The sequence below is a fragment of the Thalassophryne amazonica genome, chromosome 1 (genome assembly GCF_902500255.1).
Source record: "Thalassophryne amazonica chromosome 1, fThaAma1.1, whole genome shotgun sequence".
Taxonomy (NCBI): Eukaryota; Metazoa; Chordata; class Actinopteri; order Batrachoidiformes; family Batrachoididae; genus Thalassophryne; species Thalassophryne amazonica.
In genome coordinates, this window is record NC_047103.1 from 34,523,033 (window position 1) to 34,544,287 (window position 21,255).

The 21,255-nt window shown below is 40.5% G+C and overlaps 1 protein-coding gene across 2 annotated transcripts in view; it reads right to left on the reverse strand.

Moving 5' to 3' along the window:
• Positions 1-14,689, reverse strand: part of rnf152 (ring finger protein 152) — a 147,850-nt gene extending 133,161 nt beyond the window's left edge. For both annotated transcript variants that reach the window (XM_034167691.1, XM_034167671.1), the window contains exon 1: positions 14,274-14,689. The gene's annotated coding sequence lies outside the window, so the exon portion shown is untranslated. The remainder of the gene's footprint in view (positions 1-14,273) is intronic.
• Between the last annotated feature and the right edge of the window lie 6,566 nt (positions 14,690-21,255).

Consider the following 21,255-nt stretch of genomic DNA (forward strand, 5'->3'; position numbering starts at 1 on the left):
AACTTGACAGTTTCCGTGTCACTTCGTAATAATGCGTGACAGTCTGGGCTCCAAGAACCATCACAAGAACCACTACGAACATTATCACGTTCTATTAAGGATCACTAGTCATCAAGACGGATCAACACGCTCAGTTGCGACCTCTACGACATGAGACGAAATGAGGGTGGTGTGTGACATTCGTGGAAGATTTTTTGACAGGCAAAAACATGCTCCACAAAAATCAAGAATATCATGCACCAACACGCACTATTAAGAAACCTACTCAGATGCGTTAAGTCACGTTAAGAATGTCAGGAATGTGTCACGAATGACAGAAAGATGACATTCATAACACGTCTTGCTTATGTGTAAACGCACCATTAACTGGAAAAAGGCGGTTCAGAAAATGGATGGATATTCACAGGGACAAATGGTTGAAAGGCCAACCTGGAGGTGAAGACCAGAATCCCAGAAAAATATACTACACTAGTAAAATCAGTGATTGCACTGATGCCAGATCAATCAATGGATCAGGACATTCCCCAATTTTCATACCAACCCTGATGCATATCAAACCTCCCAAAAACACAGAAGAGCCATAATCAAATGTGATGTAGCACAAGTTCATCCCACTTCTATTCACACTTCCCCTGAATGTGGCTCTACCTAAGAATTAAATCATCTCTTCCTTGACCCAGTGCCTACCTGCATACATCAATGGAATCTGTGCTTTTCAGATATCTAAAACAAAGTAACGCTTATGAAAACATAACCTCATTGGCAAAGGAGTCTACTAAGTTCAATAGTCCAATCATCTGTGGCCAAATGCAGTTAATAGTGTATATTAAATCATAATCACACTGTTTTATGACCTCCTTGGTGTATGAGTGCTACATGGATGTGAGCCAATAGTCCCAGCTGCTGCTGCTGCTTCTTCCAATGCTGGCAGATTTAATTTCTTAACATTTGGTACAACAGAATTCTATTTAAAAATATATGCTCCTCATGCTTATCTGAACAGTCATTCCGGTGTTGTTGCCGCTGCTGCAGTGAGTTCCTTCCTGTTGCGGTTTGCTCTCTTCATATCAGACTTGGCCATTTCTTCCTCTGCATCTTATTACATATACACAGAGTCGAACACATTCAAGATAGTGACTCTGAAATACACGCAAACATCAGGATACTCTAAACTCAGTGGAGCTTTGCAGACATGCAGCAGAGACTCTGATGTGCATCTTTAGCAGATCAGAACAAATTACTGCTTTTCATTCACTTTCCTCCAGTAGACTGCACGTGTCATCACAATGAATAAACACACACTGCAGAAGAACTACATTCTGTCTCGTAATGAGGGGGTTAAAAAAAAAAATAAATAAAAGCAAATTTTAAAAAAAAAAGCAAAATCATAATGTATGTATTCTCTGTAGATTTGCACATCATTCAGCTACCGGAAGCGACAAGACAAAGGACACCTAATGTGCATACTATTTTAACAGTCTGAAAAAACCCAGACATAACCCTTGCAGACAAACATATTGTGCAAACCCTTCAAATAAAGAACTTTACTTTGGTGGATATGATCCCACAACCTTCCTGCTCCACCAAGCTGAACAAAACGCTAACTGATTCAAAAACCTACCTAAAAAAAAAACAAAAAAAAAAACTTCAAATTAAATAAAAATGATACTTTTGACTGAAAAGATGTGAAATCAAACCAAAACGTATTTTACCAAACTTTCACTTTAAAACATTTGCAAACATTTTCCAAATCTATTACTGGTCTCAAAAACCTCTCACATTACAAAGTAACCTGTTTATTATGGGAGCTTTATCAGAAGAAACATTCAGTCCATTACACATCAGAGAAAAACACTGACATTTTTTTACATAGTAAATTTTGCAAAGTAAAATTTACTCTGCTGGTAGTGCATCTGGTCCATGTCCAATTACAGTTATACAAATTATATCAGAGTAAAATCAACTATTTCTTTGTATGTCAGTGGAGCAAATCTTACTGTCTATATGGTCAGTAGAAGATGACTGAACTTAGGAGAGGTATGTTCTTAAAATTTTATTAGTTTCTAATTTTTTTTTCTCCATTATTCTAAGTATGCCACTGCCTTGGCCAGATTGTTGAAATTGTTTTTTTATGACTTAATACTTTAACAAACAAACAAAAAAACCCACATTTTAAACAAGAGTGCTCTAAGAGCACAATATCCTCCATCAAAATGTGAGAGAAGTTGATTTCAGAATGCAGGCACCCAAGCATGAAACTGACAAAGTCTGGCTTTGTTAATCAACAGCCATAACTCTGGTAAAATGAGCCCAACTGAAGTGATATGAAAATGTGTATTACCAACCCACAACAAGGACTTGTTGAAGGTTTCATGAAATTCCTCCTAAAAGTGTGAGAGAAGTTGATTTCAGGACACTTATACCCTCTTTGGGTGGGTGGGAGGGACAGACAGACAGAAAATACCACTACATAAACCTCCTTCAGGCCTTTGGGCAGAGGGGGAGAAAAAAAAAAATAAGTGAGCCAGAAATTGTCCAGGTGACTCCAAATAATAATTTTAAAGAATTCATAAACACCAACCTGTAACAATCACATGAACAAAACAAAAGGTGAACTTAAAAGTAGCTCAAACTGATCAATGCTGGTAAAACTCAGACAAATTACTCAAGAGCCAGCAAATGCCATTTTCTCCCAACAGATGGGAACCAATTAGCCACCTGACTCCTAGAAAACACTTGGGCAGCCGCATGAAGCCAAGATGCAAATGAAGCAGAGGGAAAGGTGGAAGCGGACGCACCAACATCTTGGGAGAAGAGAAATTAATGAAGGAGACAGCAGAGGCACAGTTTTACAAATGGAAAGAGAATAAAGTGGGAAATGATGTATAGAGGGCGGGCAGCGGTGGACTCAAGGTCTACAGAGAGGTTACAGAACCAAAACATGCTCGTAGGGAAAGTGATTCAAACCTGTGGGCACTGAATCCTTCATCAGCCAACATCAGTGAGACATACTCAATTTGAGACGAATGTGAGCTCATTGATCTAGTTAATGAAGATCGTGTCATATTCAGTTAGTTATATTCAGGTAATACACTGACTACACCAGGAGCTATTGTGTGTTTAAAATTTAGTCAATTTTGTATCTCAAGAAGGTAAGCCCTTGTAATATCCACATCTATGTAGTTTTTTTTAAGAATTGTTCAAAATTAAGTGATACATCCATGTTTGATGTTATGCATCTGACTTGAACATTTTACATGTAATAGGTGTTCACTCTGGCCAAATACGAGCAAGGTCAGCTTGTTCTGAACAAAGATTACTGTAATTTTTGTAAGGGTTCTTGTCATAATGGCCTTATCTGATGGGATATAACAATTGTGAAAATTTAAAAATAGAAGGGACATCTGTCTCCCTGACACCAACCATCTGTGACTTGTGAAGCACTGACTACAGAATAAATGCATTACACTGGTTACCAAGAGGTGCCCTGGCATGCCCTTCATCCCAGATGGTGTTCCCATCTTCCATCTAAAGTTGCAGGCATAAGTCTGCAACTTTAGATGGCTACTTTCTGGAAAAAAGGGCGGACTGTAGGTCCACGTGGTTGTTTGCCAGTTAGGACAAAGGATAATCCTCAAAATAAGTACCTGCAGCAACATGCAGCATTATCACATTATCTGAGACATGACTACAATCATCGGATATCTCCAAATTATTAACATCCATCCATCCATTTTATACACCTGCTTACTTCAATGAAGGGTCACAGGGGGTTGGAGCCATTTTGTCCATTTGTGCCAAAATTGATTTTAGCACAAAAAATAAATAAGATCCTCCTAAAAACAGGGTAATTAGATAGCCTTTTAAATGCGGTTAACGTATGCGATTAATATCAGCAGGTAAAAAGGTAAACGTTCCGCTTAAATTTCCCATGAAAGAAAGCTACAACCTTTTTTAGATGCTGAAATTCCAGAGTCAGATTTCAAGCATCTCACATCCCTCTGAAGTAACACAAGGTGAAAAAAACAGCTGAAATAGGATGTCAGGACAAGTTTAAACCTGAAAGGACATTTTCAAAGCTCTGACCACGTCCAAAGCTCTGTACCTCAGCAAACTCAAAGGCAATGTTTACCTTCATTCCCTCTGACTGTTCACACAAGGCATCAGACAGCTGTTAGATAAAGCCAAGTAAATATTGGAAAGTGTAGGCGATATAAAGCAGCGTTTCCCACAGAGATTTAGCCACACTGCAACAAATTAATTCTACAACCCTGCATAATCTGGAGGTCTTCCACGTTCTTCTGAGGAGTGTGCGGAGGTAAAGCAAAGGGAACGTGAGCGTTCATAATTTGAACTCCTGCTTTTGCTCTTCCTACGGTGGCTGGGAAGTGCAAATCAAAAATTACAAAATGCAAAACACTTTTACAAATGGCAGAACACTTTTACAAGTCGGGCTAGTCGGGCTCACCTCCACGCACAGCTTGGGCTCTGGTACCCAACGCCTGGAGAGGGGCTGGACGCTCCACTTTTTTGGCGTTGCCCATGGGGAGAGGCGGAGAGCTGGGGTCGCATTGCTTATTGCTCCCCAGCTCAGTCGCCATGTGTTGGAGTTCACTCTGGTGAACGAGAGGGTCGCATCCCTACGCCTTCAAGTCGGGGACAGGTCTCTCACTGTTGTCTCGGCCTACGGGCCGAGCAGCAGTGCAGAGTACCCGACCTTCTTGGTGTCCCTGGGAGGGGTACTAGATAGCACTCTGACTGGGGACTCCATTGTTGTCCTGGTGGATTTCAACGCCCACGTGGGTGGCGACAGTGAGACCTGGAGGGGGGTGATCGGGAAGCACGGCCTCCCCAATCTGAACCCGAGTGGTGTTCAGTTGTTGGACTTCTGTGCTAGTCACAGTTTGTCCATCACGAACACCATGTTCGAGCACAAGGGTGTATATAAGTGCACGTGGCACCAAGACACCCTGAGCCGGAGGTCAATGATCAACTTTGTAGTCGTATCATATGACCTTCGGCCACGTGTCTCGGACACTTGAGTGAAGAGAGGGGCAGAGCTGTCAACCGATCACCACCTGGTGGTGAGTTGGATCCGCTGGGAGGGGAGGAAACTGGTCAGACCTGGCAGGCCCAAACGTATCGTGAGGGTGTGCTGGGAACGACTGGCGGAACCCTCTGTCAGTGAGGTCTTCAACTCCCACCTCCGGGAGAGCTTCTCCCAGATCCCGGGGGAGGTTGGAGACATGGACCATGTTCTCCATTGTCGATGCGGCCGCTCGTAGCTGTGGTCACAAGATCTCTGGTGTCTGTCGCGGCGGCAATCCCCGAACCCGGTGGTGGACGCCGGAAGTAAGGGATGCCGTACATACTCCTGACATCACATCTAATTTAGCTTACGAAAAACCACTTCTAACAGGACTTTGACCTTGAAAATTTTTCCAAGGAAAAATTTTGTGTAATTGTCAACTAGTGTTGGCAGACGTTTGCGCTCTGTAAACGTGGTGCTGTAGTTTTGAATCTGAATTCTGAGCACCACAGTCTGAATTAATGGATTTCTTCTTGTATGATATGCAAATTCCTCATTCATGATTTGGACTCCAGTAGTACATTGCTATCAAACCCTTTTTATTCTGGTTGGAATTTTTAATTACCTGCCAAATTTCTGCAACAAGCCCACTGGCACGAGCATGCCTTTGATTCACGCACTTGCACGCAAGTCGGCATGATGATCCCACCCGCTGTGTTCCCAGCTGGACACCATTCTATGTTCTACCGGCTGGCACATGCTCTGCGCTGGACGCTGTGTATATAAAATTATTTTGTGTCGGATTAATCATTTTCTCTGCAAATTGGCCGTTGAAAACGGCTGTAATCACTTCCTGAATCACAGAGGACCACTCCAGCTTCAGCCATTCGCGCGTGCCTAACAAGCTACAGAAAGCATTTTGAGCAGTCTAAAAAGGTAATTATTTGTCATGTTTACATTGTCATGGCTTAGTAAAATAGTTGTGTGTTGTTTCCTTCTTGTGTGCAGCTGTTACAGTGTGTTTTTGATAGATTTAACATCTTGTTATAATTTTTGAACATTTCAAAATTCTCTGTGTGCAATAGCACTCACCGGTGCCACTCTCACATCCTGTCTGCACTTGTTAAAGACGAGTTTACTCTCCAGCACGACACAGGTCGAGCTTGTACGTGAATCAAGCACATTACATTACCCCCTGACACATGCTCGCGTCAGGGGTTCTTAAGGAGTGAGTGGATTATACTAGCATTTACTCATTGGCCGATCTGATAGAATGATCACAGCATGCACAGCACAGTTACCAGGTTTTTCCAGGAAACCTTTCACTACCTATGTCACAAAGTGAAAGGTATGACAGAGCAGAGAAATACTTGGACTCAGAAAAATCAGTTTCAAGAAATGCATATCAGTTAATTTATTTCCAATGCTTCCTTTAACTGCTCAGCTGTATTTGCACCTGTGTGGCTGTCATTCGCCGATTCTAAATTCTAAAAACCAGCAACCCCACTTCCACCATCTGTGTAGATATGGGTTCATGTACGTGACTGACTCAGTGTTTGGATTAATGTAAAACATTTTATGTGCATCTCATCGCGATGCATGAGCACACTCACTGGGCTGCAGTAATGCATTTTGGTACGTGTCAGAATAATTCAAGCAGTAATGTATATTGTGATAATAGCAAAACTTTGTTGCACTTCTGATTTGCTGACACTTAAAACTGCAGAAACCATGGCACATGACATCTGTTGTCATCTCGCGCACGCGTATTTGACTTTAGGTTTAGCAGTACGAACTGTGAGAGGTGCGATTCTATGGTAAATGTACATTAAAATGAGAGATTTTCTCAACAAGTGCTCCACTGCTTTGTTTTTTTATGATTTTTAAGCAAAAACTGTCTTTGATGTAGCCAGAACCTGCCATGAGGTGCTTCTTGTTCTTTGGTGTGTCACATTTATCACAGACCAAAAACAAGTGGTTTTATCACACAACGCTGTTCGGCTCCTGCACCTACTCCGCATGTTGTCTGTCTCCCCCAGGTTGAGGACACAGAGGCTGTAACAAAGCCTTATGGCAAAAGTACATTACTGACTAAAAAAATAAATGACTGAGGCAAAATTAGAAACACAGGCTCACATAAGTAACATGAAATGTGCTCATTAACACTGGTCAGCAACCTTGTTCCTGACCCTGCAATTAGCATTGATAAAATTGATTATTTGTGAATCAATTCAGAATTGTCCAACATCCATTTCGCAAGGCATCTAAGAATCGATTTTTCTCTACCCCTATGTTTATGTAACATAGTTTTCTGCTCATGTACTAAAAATTAATCAATAAATAAACTTAATTATGTTGAAATTATATATTTTAGTAAAGAGTAGAAATGTAATGCATTATGAGGTAAACTGTTATGCATATGAGGGCTACCAAATATTTTTCCCTTGAGTGATGTACTTTAAAGGATGGACTGCATTTCTGCAGTGCTTTTCCATCTGATGCACAATAGTCAAAATGCTTTATAATGATGCATCACATTCACCACGCACACAGATGTAAGCGTGCTCCCGTGTCAGGCACTCAACTGCAGAATGGGAGCAACATGCTATGCAGAGGTGTGCATGTTTGTACTTTATGATTTATTCTCGCTCTCAAACATGAAAATAGGGCTAATAGGGCCTCAAAGCTCTGTTTAACATTGTAGTACATATGCCAGGCCTGTGTGTGGCGCTGCAACATCCCCAGAAAAAAAAACGGAAGAAGACTAGAGCATGCGCACAAGCCGTGTAAGAGGTAATCTGTAGCACCAAAAGCTACCGCTTTCCAGAACGACACAAAAGAGTAAAATAAAGCCTTTGAAGGGAAAGAGGGTCCACGCTTAACATCTGAAATAGACTTACTGCGCATTTAAAGCAAAACTGACTCCAAATATGACTAAATTAAGTACTTTTATTTATTTTTGGAAATGCGCTCCGTTCTCAAAACGGTACATGAAAGCAAACAGCGCTCGCCTTTGCAGACATACAGCAGGACGCCATGCTGTCTCGTCAGTGCTTATAACATCACATCTTAAGTTCAGAGTCCGTTGTATGTGTCCCCCGCAAAAATTTCCTGTACTCACAAAGGTACTTAAACATCCCTTATTTATTGTTTCAGCATTCTAAAGAGACAGAAGAAGGAGGGAGGGAGAGAGAGAGCACTTCATGTACTGTTTTGAGAACAGAGCGCATTTTCGAAAATAAATAAAAGTACTTCATTTAGTCATTTGGAGTCAATTTGGGTAAATTGTCGCACCCCTCCCAGAGCCCAGTTTTTCCACAGGCTGTGCTCACGTTCAGGTGCAGCCTGACTGACTGAGGATTACACTGACCACCTGCGCTTATGGTCTGGTGTCAGGGAAGGGCTGAGCTCCTGACACCGGGAAAGATCCAAAACTTGTAAAGACGTGGAAAAAATAATTACCCAGGAAAACAGAAAGGGAAACACTAAAATTGACAATCTGCGTGATGGTGCAGCGGCATTGTGCCATTGCTTAGGGAGAGCCCTGGACTACTGACGTTTAAAAAAAGTACTTTTTATCCAATTACTTGATTAATTGCCACAATAATCAATAGAACACTTGGTTACTAAAATAACTGATAGCTGCAGCCCTCATGAAAATACATCCTGCTATCCACCAAAAGGAAGATTGCATGTGCAAACCAAGTGTAGAGAACAGAAAGCCAAAGTAGCATACAGTAACCCTAAAGATTACACATTAATCCTGAAAGTAATTAAGATGACTGAGAATTATGTCAGAGTGGACATGTCCTAAATGCTGGATGAGGTCCAACACCATCAACATGGGCTTTAAGGAAGGAAGAAAAAAGAAAAGAGGATTAAAGTGTTTCCCAAATTCACACTAGGAACTAAATGTGATGGAGTCTTCACCAACTGCTACCAAATTTAAAATTTAGATTACTGGAAAACAGCATGTGCCGTTTCGTGAAACAACCACCTCCTCATAGTCCTATTTTCTGAAACGTAACTGACCCATTTATTTCTCTACCATTTCACAAAACCCAGCTTGTGGCACAGCTGGGGCTCTTATCACAACTAACTCTATGCCTAATTATCCATGAGCCAATTAGATTTGATTATTTTACAAAATTAGTGACGGCTTAAGAAATAAAAGCTTTGATTTTATATCTGCTGATAACAGAAAGAAGAGACCCACAGCAGTCCCAGTACCTCACACAAGTCATCACAGATTGGATTTTTCCTCTAAACAAGGCACACTCAATAAAGTAGCAACAAACAGATATGTCCAGCAGGTGGCAGACTTGTATATGCTATATAATAGTAAGCAAATCAAACTTGCTTTTTATATTGATCTTGTGCATCAAAGTTAACCTGATTTTAATCAGATTTTCTTTATCATGTGCCCATTTACATTGGAGACTTATTAGATGATAGCATTTATTGTTTTATGTTCAGATGTTAAACTGGAGTTAACAAATACACTAAGAATATTATGAGCAATTACACAAACAAAAACACAGTTTGCAAGTGACAGAGGGGGAAGATATAATTATTCTCATCATTTCGTTAACTGCTGTAAGAAGGAAAAGCTCATTATTGGAATACAGTAAAACTTGCATATAATGGATTCAGGTGGTCCAGCTAATTTTGTCCATTAAAATCAATATCTGTATAAAACAGACAAAATCCCTTATATGTATGTAATGGATTAATTATAGTCAGGAGGCACCGAATCATCTACGAGGAATCCCCAGCATCAATTAGGCTTACATATTTCCTTGATTAAAGGTCTGACCTTGAATACGGGCCTGCCTCATTTAATGGTCGGGTCAAAACTTCATCTGAAAAAATAAATGCCTGCCTTAAATAAGTGCTGGACATTATGTGCATTAAAAAGATTACTTTTAGTCGAGTCACTGTTTCTTCATAGTCCTCTCCGGAGCGGTACCTTAAAATCCTAAAGCCTGATTTACGCTTCTACAACTCCGTAACTCCACGGCCATGGCGTCTTATTGCAATTTACCACAGGAACAGTGGCTTTTTCTGGATCAATTTGTCCCTCAATGAGTGCCACTTCTTTATACAATCATCAACCTCCAAACCAACGTTACAGTAAGGTGCATTTTCCCTCCATCATTTGCGGCTCGTATGAGTGTCTTTGTAGTTTTGACACTCCGTGCTGTAAAGTTGATCATATTCGCGGACTTGTCTGCCAAATGTATTTGATCCGTGATCGAAATGTATACCTCTGTTGCAACAGACTACTCTGTCCAGTACACATGCAAGAATGTTTTGTCTGATGTAAGCGAAAATCTGTTATACAAAATCCGGTATATACGGTGTTTAATACATGGAAAACCATACAAAAACATTGGGACTTTTGCTTCTAACCGGTGAGTGCGACAATCTGGTTTATATGATGACTGTTTAGGTGAGTTTTACTGTATGTACATTTTCACAGCCACCAGACCTTTGCTTTGGAAATGAAACAACCAAACAAGCAAGCTCATTTCTTGTAACTTCAAGTGCACCTGCTCCTAATTTCCATCATGTATATGTGATAAGATGATTCACTGCAACAAGCCCAGACAAATCCAGCAGGCAGCAGACACACTACATGTAAATTCAACCTTATTTCAATCATCCATTCACTATCATCCAGTCAGGGCAACAGGATTTTACATAAGAAAAACAGGATTTTACATATGAAAAACAAAGTTCCTTTTTTTTGAGTTGATCCTTTATTATTACTATTATTGATCTGACGCATCAAAGTTCATCTAATTTTAACCCGTTTATTGTAATATATATCCCTTTTAATGTAGTGAATTACAAGATGACAGAATTTTCTGTTTTTTAATAATCATATCAACAATAGAGAGGGGATGGATTAATTTATATCTCGACTCTTTGCATTATGCAGGATATACATATCTAGGCTTTTCCAAAGCTTAGGAATATTTTTATGAAGAATTTGTATCATATAAATGTACATATTAATTATTATAATCACAAAAACAACAAATCAATTTAGGATCTGTGAAATAATTGTTCATTGTAACTGAAAAGCAAATATGAGTATTGGGTCACAGCGTATATTACATTCTTCGGATTGATGGTAATTATGTCTAAAAGAGTTAATGGTGTCAGACAGCAGTTTTTGCGCAACCCCCCCCCCCAATCCAAATAGGAGCAAAAGTAATTGTTTTTCTTTATGGTGGCTCTTGTACCCATTTTTTCTTTTAAATTACTGCCTTCCACTTACTTCTGCTGTTGTCATCTAAAGACATTTAAATTGACAAATATTTGGACATTCCCACAAGCCAGGTGTGTTGTTCCCTCATTACATCATTAACAAGTCAGTAGACAAAAGTCTGAAGTTTTATTCACGTGAGACATATGTAAAGTAGGCTAGAGGTTGCTGGAAGGTGCATCAGAGATGCACATTCACATTCTCACCAGTCACAGCCAATGACACTTGTACCTCCTGCAGAGACGTAGCGACACTCGCCCAGGAATGCCGTTTTAAACACTGTCTGGTTATGAAGTGGTTCTTATTATTATTCTTATTGTTGTCTCAATTACCTTTTTATGGGTCGTTACTGTTCCATTTCAGAATCAGAATGTAATTCATTGACAATTAAGTTCTCACATGCAAGAAATGTGATGGTGCATAAACAACAATAAAAAGAAAAGGAATTTGTCATTCACGATATTTGTCATTTGACTTCCATTGGTCCATTTTCTAAACCTGGTTATTCCAGTTATGGGTCAGTGGGCGAGAGGCGAGGCAGACACGGAGCAGGAATGCAGTCTATCACAGGGCTTACGCATAAATTCAGAACTCATTCACACCTACGGTCAATTTAAATTCACTTAATCTGCATGTTTTTGGATGTGGGAGGAAGCAGCAGTACCTGGAGGGAACATGCATACACCAAACTTCTCACTGTAGCAGCCATGTTGCCTTCACTTAACCTCTGTATTCTAAACAGGAGTTGTGTTGTCCTATGTTTTTATATTTACCTGTTCTGCTATAAAGGTTCAATGCATGTTATGTCAACCTTGTACTGTCCATTTCATTTTAGGACCTACGTTGACAGTGTGCATAGTGCAAGTGTATTTGTGGTATAAAATACACAGTTTTGTTCTGATCGACTGGTCAAAACACATGGCCACCTGATTTAATGTGGCCTGACAAAGGTTTCTTCCTATAAAGAGGTAGGGGTTGTCACATCAAGCAACAAGTGGATGTCTTAAGTCACCTTAACACTTGTACGAACTTGATCCCCGCACTACCATGCAATTCATCGTGCCAATGCATCCCACTTTGTCCCACTGGACGTTGCACTATGTAAAATAATCATTTCATAGCCGATGATGCATTTGCTCCAGGAATTTGGCTGATGAAACCATTCTCTCATCTCTCCCAGTATCACAGAGAAATTATCTAAAGCTACAAGTCGGCTCATGTGCATTGTGCAGTGGAGAACGCACCTGGAATCTTGACTCAAAGGTAATTATTTATAATATTTATATTGTAATGGCTTGGTGAAAGATTTCCATTTTCATTCCTTCTTATGAGTTAGATAATGTATCTGTAAGATTATGTTTATTATAGATGTAACATCTCGTCATAATCATTCAGATGCCCTGCTCACAATGAAACACATTGACACACAACGTTTTCGAATAGGTTGTGCAACATTCACAATTAGTTCATGAAATTAATGTGTGCAAGAAGTTTTGAACATTTCAAAATTTTCTTTGCACACTGGCACGCAGCGAGCACAGTTCATGTGCAGTTTACAACAGTTTACTCACTGGCAAACAAGTGCCTGTGCAGGAATCAAATTCGTGCAAGCGTCAAGGCACCTTTAGCTTCGACGTCTTTCCCCTGAAATGTGTGTCAAATGGATGGTTATTCATGGAGACTGAAAGGAGAAGTGTCTGAGGGAATTTCAGCTCCAGCAATTTGGCCATGTGATACTTGTCTCTGGGCATGATCCAGCACACAGGTCGAGGACATCAGCTGGACAAGCAGACAAGGTCAAGGGAACAAGCACATTTCACCTTGCTATATTGTTACTTTCGGGCAGAGGTGGGCGATACCGGGAATTGTGGTATTGATCCGATACCAAGTAAATACAGGACCAGTATCGCTGATATCGATACCGATACTTTTTCATATTTAACCTTCATAGATCCAAAGGATCCAAAAGACCTTGGATAGAATTTCGCCAAACATTGTACGTGACAACATAATACTTTATTATCACAATCAACATTTTTGTTTTAAAAAAATCACTCAACACAACGTAAAACAAAATCTGACAAACCACAATACAAGGATGCACTGCTCCATGTTGTGTGACACAGCGCAGTGCTGCTCTTACAGACAGAGTAGACTTTGATGAATCTGCGTGCGCAGCAGTCAGTGCGTGCGGGAGAGAAAAAAATGCTTGAGTATCGATCTTTTTACACGAGGATCATTCAATATCAATACCAGCGTTGGTATCGATTAGTATCGATATTAGGATCGATCTGCCCACCTCTACTTTCGGGGTGCTGGGATGGACCAGATTGTCCGTCTCTGGGTGGTTGCCATCTAGGACCCAAAACGGTTCCACGGTGTGGTGAAATCTCTCAGACCTGGCACTCGATTGTTGTCAAGTGGTTAGGTCTTGAGTGTTTGGAGGCAACGACTTTGTGATTCAGCACTATATTATTAAGAATTGAATTGTTGTGGGTTTCCTAGTGGCTTCCCTCACTCCACTCAGTCTGTCAGAGTAGCCTGTGCAAATTCCAGTTCTTAATGATTTATTTATCCGGCAGAGCGACTGTGGGCCTGGCAGGAGAAAAAAAAAAAACGTTCAACATTCAGCTGTCCAATTACTTTTGAGCACTGATAAACAGAAGAAAGAATGCACGAACTATATTAGGAAAAGAGCAGTGGAAGCAAGAGGAAGGCAGTATGTGGATTAACATGAAGAAATACTGAAAGTAACAGTGCCTGCTATAGGATAACGTTGACTGGACAGTTTTTAAAAAACAAAACCAAATCATGTCCCAAACAGCTCAGCTCATGTTGCAGCGGCAGAACGATGATATGTTCTATATCTTAGAAATAAGTTCAGCGCGTTTTTATTCACTGAACCATTCGTACAGATGGACCGACATAAAATCTTTATTTTTTTCAAAAAATACAAATAAAACGTCTCACCTCGTAAAGTTACTCCGGAGGATCAAAGCAGCCGCCGTTCCTGCGCACGTGAAGCAGCGATTGCGAAAGTGTCGCGCGCTCCGCCGCGTTTGAGGTGCGCGCGCAGCTGCTGCTTGTTTTCTTCCGATATTTCAGAACAGCAAAAGAAATGTAAGTAATAATTAGTAAAAATAAACAAACAAACTGCCTGAAAAACCCACTACTGTCCGAGGCTCGTCCTCAATTTCGGAGCAGACACGCCCTTTTTAACTGTCGGAGACGGAAGGACAAACACGGCAGAGATCTGCAGGTAAAAACAAAAAAAACACGTCACGGCAGAATGTGAGGTGACGGGGACCGGAGACGGGAGACCTGCTGCTCCGGTGGCTCTCGTTGCTGTCACTGCAGTGCAAAAAAATTCAAGCCCGAAATGCATTTTTAGTCTCACAAGACGAAAGTCATAGCAGGGGCGCGCCCAGCGGGTCCGCTTTCCGGGCAGCACTATGGGCACCACATTTAAAATATGCACGGATTCTTACAAAACAAAAACAGAAAAATCACGTAGCCAGTTTTGTGTAATTATACTATTTAATAAAATATCCAAAGTTGACAAATGACAGCAACCAAGCAAGCAAGTTTTCATTTAGTGAAAAAAAAAAATTAAACGGCAACATTTGCCTCATTCTCAAGCCTCTCTGGTTCCCTCTTTTTTCCTTGGAGCTCCCCCCCCCCATGTAAGAAAGGCTTAAAAAAAGTGATTAATTTCAGCTCTCTTTTTTTCATGTCAAAAATTAACAACATAATTATATACTCAACAAAAATATAAACGCAACACTTTTGGTTTTGCTCCCATTTTGTATGAGATTAACTCAACGATCTAAAACTTTTTCCACATACACAATATCACCATTTCCCTCAAATATTGTTCACAAACCAGTCTAAATCTGTGATAGTGAGCACTTCTCCTTTGCTGAGATAATCCATCCCACCTCACAGGTGTGCCATATCAAGATGCTGATTAGACACCATGATTAGTGCACAGGTGTGCCTTAGACTGCCCACAATAAAAGGCCACTCTGAAAGGTGCAGTTTTGTTTTATTGGGGGGGGATACCAGTCAGTATCTGGTGTGACCACCATTTGCCTCATGCAGTGCAACACATCTCCTTCACATCATCCGTGAAGAGAACACCTCTCCAAAGTGCCAAACAGCAGCGAATGTGAGCATTTGCCCACTCAAATCGGTTACGACGACGAACTGGAGTCAGGTCGAGACCCCGATGAGGACGACGAGCATGCAGATGAGCTTCCCTGAGACAGTTTCTGACAGTTTGTGCAGAAATTCTTTGGTTATGCAAACTGATTGTTCCAGCAGCTGTCCGAGTGGCTGGTCTCAGACGATCTTGGAGGTGAACATGCTGGATGTGGAGGTCCTGGGCTGGTGTGCTTACACGTGGTCTGCGGTTGTGAGGCTGGTTGGATGTACTGCCAAATTCTCTGAAACGCCTTTGGAGACGGCTTATGGTAGAGAAATGAACATTCAATACACGAGCAACAGTTCTGGTTGACATTCCTGCTGTCAGCATGCCAATTGCACGCTCCCTCAAATCTTGCGACATCTGTGGCATTGTGCTGTGTGATAAAACTGCACCTTTCAGAGTGGCCTTTTATTGTGGACAGTCTAAGGCACACCTGTGCACTAATCATGGTGTCTAATCAGCATCTTGATATGGCACACCTGTGTGGTGGGATGGATTATCTCAGCAAAGGAGAAGTGCTCACTATCACAGATTTAGACTGGTTTGTGCACAGTATTTGAGAGAAATGGTGATATTGTATATGTGGAAAAAGTTTTAGATCTTTGAGTTCATCTCATACAAAATGGGAGCAAAACCAAAAGTGTTGCGTTTATATTTTTGTTGAGTATAGTTTTTCCTTTTTGTCTTTGGCTCATCCCAAAAAAAAAAAAAAATTGCTTTGAAAGTAAAAATACAGTTACAATCCCAGTGGTGTAGCAGATCATTGTTGCCTGCCAGGCACACAGATGAATTGCAAATTATTTCTAAAGTTTACACTCGTGAATATCCTGCAACCCAGTCTCACGGCAAGTCATGATTCAGCAGCACAAAATATACATTTATCTATTGGTTCGTGATAATGTGACGAAGAGCGCCTCATTTTCGTCACAGCAGCACAAATCATTCTAATTCATTCCGTGATGGCTGCACGAAATTTACAGTGAAGCGGGGGGGTCGGGGTGGTTATGGTTAGGGTGGGGGGGAGGAGTAGGATTAGGTTCTGGTTAAGGTTAGGGTTGGGGGTAGGAGTAGGGTTAGTAATAGTGAGTTAAAAAAAACCCTGTCACAAAAATTTGAGGAATTTCGTGACTGGAGCACAAAAAAAAAAAATGTGAGACTGGGCTGGAATACCCATGATCTCTGGTCCCTTGGACAACACTGCATCAAAAACAATCATTCATCAGTAGCTGGTATAACCATACCACATGGACAAGGAATTACTTTGAGACATTTTTTGCAAGTACTGCAGTCGCAAACCCCATTTTATTGTGCAAAACAGAAGCAGTGCCATCCTTCCATACATGCCAATTATGCACTGTGCGTAGGGCAGCATGCTGCCTGGGGGCACCAGAAAAACCAAGCTTGTGAAAAATCATCCTAATAGGCTAGTAGTAACGATATATCTAAAGTTTATGTAAAGCATGTTAATGGGTATAAGCAAAGGTAATCAGAGGAGGAGGCCCCGCACTGTCTTCTCCTCTTGTCTTCGCCCAGCCTGGGAGAACCGTGCGCACGGACAGATCGTGCAGGTAACGATCCGGACTGTGCACCGGTGTAAGGAGCTCAGCACTCCCCCCTGCCTTCACTGTGCATGCATCATTTCGGAGCGTCAACAGTGATTCACCCATCATCGCCTTGTTTCTGCTTCAAACTGCACTCCAGTCATCATCTATCTCAGCGACAGATATCTGAAGCTTTTGTACAACAATCATTTCCACATAAAGGACGGGAGACTGATCATAGCGCGACAGCAGCACGTCTGAGAGACTCTACACCCAAAGCGATCAAACGGAGTAATGTGATTATTAACCCTCAGATGACAACATCAAACCTCTTTAATCATTCTAAAGTTAGTTTTAATCAGAAACGAGGCAGTTTAAGCAGAAACGGGCCAGTTTTAAGGAGAAACGAGGAGATAATCTGTTAACCGCTGCTAACGCTCCGCCATGCCACAAGCGCAGTGAAGGCAGAGGAAGTGCTGAGTCTAAAGTGCTGAGCCCGTGACACCGGAATCATTGTTGCCACATCAGAATGTTGCCAGTATTTTATTTTTTTTTTTAAGAAGAAAACCGCACTGTTCTCATCTTTAACATTTCAGGAGAGCGAAAGTATGACTTGAAAGATTAGTGAGGGTTTTTTCTGCTGTTATTCATGTACCAACTTGAATCTTTCAGATCCAGACTGTATGTTTTTTTAAGCCACTGCATCACTTTAAAAGTGTCCAGTGCAACCTCCCCCGGATCGTTTTTGCAATCATGTTTTCTGGAATTAGGCTACAGAAAGTTGAATGATCCTTTGTATACAGCCAGGGCTCTGTAACACTTGATGCTTTAAATTCCACGTGCCATTAAATTCCCACTTATGCTCACTGATGTTAAATAACCGCCGTGTAGTTGAACATTTTATTTCAAAATCATGATTTAGATCCGCGATTTATGATGTTTCATCGATGAAATGGTCCAAAAATAAATAATAAATAAATAAAGAGAATTGAGAAAAAGCATAAAATCCTGTGTTAAAAGCTGAAACATGAAAAAGTTTAACATTTTTTTCTGAGAGGAGTTTAATTAATTAACTATTAAATAACTGACTGTAGTTATTAATTACAATAATTAATAATTAATTAATTTAAATAATGGTGGTAGTATTTATTTTAAGTTTTATATGTATTTCTTGTCATGTTCTGTGCCATTGTTAATGCAAAATTATTTATTTGCAGCTGTTTTCAAAACATTAATAAATTATTATTAAAATAATAACTCATTATTAAATTAATAAATATTAATTTAATATTGAGTATTGAGAAGTTATTCTGGAAATAAAGCGAACACACTGACTGACTTACTGAATTATCGTTCATATTGGGAGGGGGGGTACCACAAAGTATTTGTGCTTAGGCCACCCAAATGGCTAGCACCGGCCCTGAGCGGCAACATGTCTGGGCTCAAAGGCATGTGGTTTGGACCATCACACAGTGGAAGTGTGTACTGTTGTCAGTAGAGTCAACATTCATGAAATGAAGTTGACGACACAAAACATGAAATATCTTTGCTTCATTCTGTCTGCAATCAAACAGAAGTCAAAGTAAACGTCAGAACCACTAGAGGGTTTTTGTCTTTCTTTCTTTTTTATTTGTATTTTTTTTATACCGTCCCATTTTTTGGAAGGGGGGGGGGGTGTATAATGAGCCAATTAAAAAAGTGCATACAGTCCGCCAAAGACAAAGAGCAAAAATCCACCAGGACTGCGATGTCCTGTCAGGATATTGGGAATCATAGTATGGTCAACATTACTGTTTTACTTGACACAGAAGAAACTAATTTTGTTGCTGTTTGATCTTTGACAGATCAAGCATCTTCTAGACTATAAGAAGACATTTCTTTACCTCCTGGGTGCTCAGATAGGTCTCCAGAGTAATAGTAGTAAAAAATATATATTTCTCCAGTGGCAAGTCAACTTAGGACAGATTAGCCTTATTGGGCTTCATTATTTCTGTACCTTAGGCGAGGGCTGCATACATTTTACAGTAGGGCTACACCAAGGAAAAAATAGAACTTTTCTGGCAAAATAAAAGAGTACATTTAATATCATCAGCTATGCAATACAAAAATATTGCTTTAGTCTGTAGATGAATATCCCCAATTCATCAGAGAAAAAAAATGATGATAATTCACCATTTACTGCCACAAACACATTCACACTTTCCCTTTGAGAGCATTATAGAAATATTATAATGATCTCCTGTCAGTGAAAGTGCTGTTATTTGCTCTGCAAAAAACGATTTTCCCACCATCAAGCTGAACACTATAATTAAAAGCGGTGACCGCCAGACTATAATTAAAAGTAGTGGCACTTACGTGCATTTTGCAGAAGACAGCTGCAGTGTGTGTAGGAATGAATAACAGTTTTGGGCTAAATTATTAAATAAAAGCCTAAGGATGCATTTTAAAAAAATGGCAAATTTATGTGTGTGCATATGTGTTGACTATCGTAAGAGCTTCCTTCACCTCCACCCCTCTGGAGTTCAGTGACGGAATCACTGCAGTCTTTGAAATATTTGCTTTAATTATGGAGGATAATGAATTTAAATATGTGATGCATCAAAGCCCTGAAATGGCAGTCTACCCCTAGAGCCTGTAAATGTCTGAAGCTGGTTGCAGGCTCCAGGGGAATTTGGGAAATCTTATATGAGGTAGAGTTAATGAAAATAGATAGGCCTCTGAAATGCTAATGTTGACTTTTGGTGCCTAAATCTGACTGTAACCCATGGGGCATGCCAAGCTGCAGCAGCGACATTAGTGTGTGCAACAGACAGTGTTCTCCAGGGACAGTAGAACCAACCTTTAGCCTAGCCTCAAATAAACGATGGATATTTTCTTCTTTGCTTCCAGACAAATCGCTCTGCAGATACAAATTGTGTTTCTGAGATCAATCGCATGAAAAACAAGGCGCCTTTGCAGCCAATATCCAGCGGTACGACATTACTTTCTTATAAGTTCTGAATTAGTAAAAGGGAAGCACGGTGTAGCCTTTTAATTATGTAACTGTTCAGACATACATTTAATTAAATTTCATGAAGTAGTTAAGTAGCTCGCTCTGTTAGTTGTTTATGGTATCAATAAACTTACTAACTCAGGTTCACACAGATGACGTCGGTCTTACCTTCAATTCTCAAGGTCGGGCATTACCCCAGCACCTTCTAGTGGCTGTTTTTTGTAGTTGAAAGCATAGCCAAACTCAGGACAAATACGTGTAATTTAGACACTTTTAAAAGGGGTCAGACTTGTCAATAAAGTCATTTTAATGTACAATGGTTCATTTCAGGTTAACTTAGTGTATAAATCTCATGTTGCAGGCAATGACAGCTATCAGCTGGCTGATAGAAGCAAGTTAGAGACAAAACCAAACCAGCTGATTTCAAAGGACAAGCATACAACCCGAGCGTGTTTTTACCGAGCGGCCATTCACGAAAATCTTGTGAATCTTCTTGTTTGGACTACTGCAACAGTTTGTTTTCCTGTCTGAACAAAAAGGAGCTGTCCCGTCTGCAGCAGGTCCAAAATTCTGCAGCAAGGCTGCTGTCTCGCTCAAGCAAAAGGACTCATATCTCTCCTATTTTAAAGTCTCTTCATTGGCTCCCAGTGTTGTTGCGTTTCCATTTTAAGATTCTAGTGTTGACTTTTAAAGCTTTGCATGGCCAGGCCCCCTCCTACATTAGAGGCCTGTTATGTCCCTACACTCCCGCTCGGAGCCTGAGGTCAGTGGATCAGAACCTTCTGAGGGTCCCTCCTACCCACTTTAAGACCCGAGGAGATCGCTCTTTCCAGGCCATTGCACCAAGGCTCTGGAATGATCTCTCTTTGTCTCTTCGTTCGCTGGACTCTGTCGATGTTTTTAAGAGCAAACTTAAAACCCACCTGTTTCTCCAGGCATTCAACCCTTAGTAGTGAGAGGGCTGTTTATGACCACTGTGTGTGTCTTAGAGTTATTTTATTGTGATGTACATTGTCTTTTATTCTCAGTATTTTTAACTCCGCCAAGAAGGTTATGTTTTCGGTCGCATTTGTTTGTTTGTCTGTCTGTTTGTCAGCAGGATAACTCAAAAAGTTTTGAACGGATTTTGATGAAATTTTGTGGAGTGGTTGGAAATGACAAGAGGAACAAGTGATTAAATTTTAGTGGTGATCCGGATCACTATTCGGATCC